Source organism: Chrysemys picta, chromosome 1 (assembly GCF_011386835.1).
Source record: "Chrysemys picta bellii isolate R12L10 chromosome 1, ASM1138683v2, whole genome shotgun sequence".
Classification (NCBI taxonomy): Eukaryota; Metazoa; Chordata; order Testudines; family Emydidae; genus Chrysemys; species Chrysemys picta.
In genome coordinates this window covers 106,816,969-106,819,919 of record NC_088791.1, presented here as the reverse complement: position 1 = coordinate 106,819,919, position 2,951 = coordinate 106,816,969, and positions in this window count along the sequence as shown.

Sequence of the window (2,951 nt, the reverse complement as noted above, 5' to 3'; positions counted from 1 at the left end):
CTTCAGCAAAGGAGTGGGATAGTGAGGAGCAGATCCCCAGATAGGATTGTCAGGTGCCAGGTTTTTGACTACAAAGTCTGGTGGAAAACCAAGGGCCTGACAGCGTCCAGTCAGTACTTCTGACCGGACACTAAAAGTCAGGTTACCAGAGTAACCACAATCCATCTCCCTGCTGAGAGGGCAGGAAGAGCAGCAGCTGTGGCCTGGAGGAGCTGCTCAGCTGTTGATTGAGAGAACTGGCTCCCTGACATGCAGCTCCAGCCTTCAGCGGAGAGGTAGGTAGTACCAGCACTGCTGCCACCTGGGGGGCATCCTGTCTACCCCCCCCACCTCAGCCCGTGCCCCAATTTGCCCCTGCTTCAGCCCCTCTCTCCCGAGACCAACACCCCCCACCTCCCTGCTGTGCCCTGATTTGCCCCTGGCCTCTTGCTCTAGGGACCAACTCCCCCATTCTCTAGTGTGCCCAGATTGCCCCCAGCCCCTTGCTCTGGGGACCCACCCCCCACTCCACCCCACCATACCCTGATTGCCCCCAGCCCCTCGCTCCTTTTCTGAGCCAGAGCCCAACCACTGTGCCTGGATTGAGCAGGCAGGCAGGCTCCATGTCAGCTGCTCCCAGCCTGACTCTGCAGGCAGCACGTGAGTCCCCGGAGATGGGAGAGTGAGTGTTGGGAGTGGGAAGGAGAGCGAGCAATGGAGGGAGGAGCAAGTAGGGGGTGGGGCCTCAGGGGAAGAGGTGGGGCAAGGGGCTGGGCAGGGGTGTCTGGCTTTCAGCAATTAGAAAGATGGCAACCCTAGCCCCAGAAAACAGCAGGATAAGCAATCTGGCAGAATCAGCTCAAAATTAGAGGGTCCCAGGGTTAACTGGTGGGTGTGGGGATAGGGGCTAAAGTCAACTGTGCATGGGGGAAAACTGGATCAATAGTGCATAGATTGGTGACAGGGTCTAGAATCACCAGGAATTTATTGTTGGGTAGTGTTACAGTGGGGCCAGACTCAAGAGTGAGGTATGGGGGCTCTATATGGGTGGGACAGGATTAATTGGCAATGGGAGGCAAAAATCAATTGTATAGCTAGCTGGGAAATTGTTTCCCCCCTTTGAAAATTTTAGATAAATTATTCTCCCCCTCCCCCACTTTTGTCTAAAAAGCTCATTGAGGTGTTCCAGGCTTTTGGTGAAAAGCTCAATATCCTTGACAAAAAATGACCTACTGCATGAAAATTTCTATTTGGTTGAAAAAAGCCTTTTTCCACCCTACTTTTTGGTCCTTTGGACTGTGTTTTGTGACAGGGCAGAATAAAATTGGTTGTGTTTTGTGGGACTAATAATAACTACACCTGCAGCTCCTAGCTGCCAGCATTTACTCGGGGGGAGGCCGGGAGGGAGAGGAAGTGAACTTAGGTGGTTCAACACAGGCCACCCAGAACCTGAGGCACTCAGTTAGAGGCCACTTTTCAAGACTTGGCTTTAAGTGACTTTCTCAACATCACACAGTGAGGCCTTGGCTACACTTGCAGCTGTACAGCGCTCTGAGGTAAACCTGTCTTCGTACAGCTGAGTAGGGAAAAGCGCTGCAGTCTGTCCACACTGACAGCTGCCAGCGCAGTGGTGTGGCCACACTTGCAAGATTTGCAGCTGTGTTGGGAGCGGTGCATTATGGGCAGCTATCCTAGCATTCATGTGGCTGCAACGTGCTTTTCAAAACGGGGGTGGGGTGGGGTGGATTGTGACAGGGAGTGTGGAGGGAGAGAGAGTGCTTTTTGGAGCATGGCAGCTCTCTATTTTGCAAGTTCCAAACTCCCGGCCCCCTGCTCATTCATTCATTCACTCACTCAAAGCAAACTGCAAACTGTTTGCTTTTCTCTGTGGTACGAGCTTTGAAACCAACACTTCCGCATTCCTGCAGCCGGTCACAACAATGGAGAGGATTGGCCACTTGACAAGGTGATTAGTACAGCGCAGCAAGCGTTTACACTCACACCCCTGAGTCCTAGCCACTCTGCTGCAGCTGTTATTCCTCTCGGAGATGTGGAGTACCTGCAGCAGTGTACCCAGGGAGACACAGTGCTGCAAGTGCCCTACCAGTGTGGATGGGGAGTGAGTTACAGCGCTGGGGGAGGCTTTACAGTGCTGTAACTTGCATGTGTAGCCAAGGCCTGAGTTAATGTCAATCAGCAATAGAATTTTTGGCTCCTAGCCCTCTGCTCAATCCCGTTGGCACCCCTGCCTGGTGTGTTTGCAAGTTTTCCCTAAAGTCCTTCTTTATTTAGGTTTGTTGGTCATCCTCTACTGGCAATAATGTGAGGTATGCTCAGGCACAGGGAGGGGACCCCACAGTGAGCAGGGTGCCTTAAAAATAGGTCAAGCATGTCATGATGAATATTGTATAATTATATTTCCCCAAGAAAGTAAGAGAGAACACTGAACATTAAAGAGGAAAATCTAAAAATTGCACATGAGAAATTTAAACTGCTTCAGGTGGTTTTCTAGCACCATCTGGTGTTTATTCCATAGAATTTCTAGTGCAATACGTTATTTTGAGCTGCATTTTCCAGCTTTACAATGGAAACAAGGAATGGTTATTAAAAGGACATCCAGATTTAAGTACTTCTACCATATTTTTGTAGTTGCAGCTATACAGCTCAACTGAAGGTATAGCAAAAGTTCTGTTTTACCTGTATTTATACGCTATGACTTTATTCAGATTAACCCTTGATGTGCTTGCAACAAAGATATTGCTGAGCATCACAGCCAATCATTTTTAATAAAAGTTTCAGTTCGGATCAAAATGAGGGTTTTTTTTCTTCCAGTGATTAAAACAGGTAATCCACCCTATACAACGAAAGGATGGAAGGAGGAGCTGTGAGACCACAAATCATGGAGAATCTAGAAATACAAGTTCATACTGGGTCCAAACTTTCCGGGGAACATAGCAGCAGAATTTAGGGGC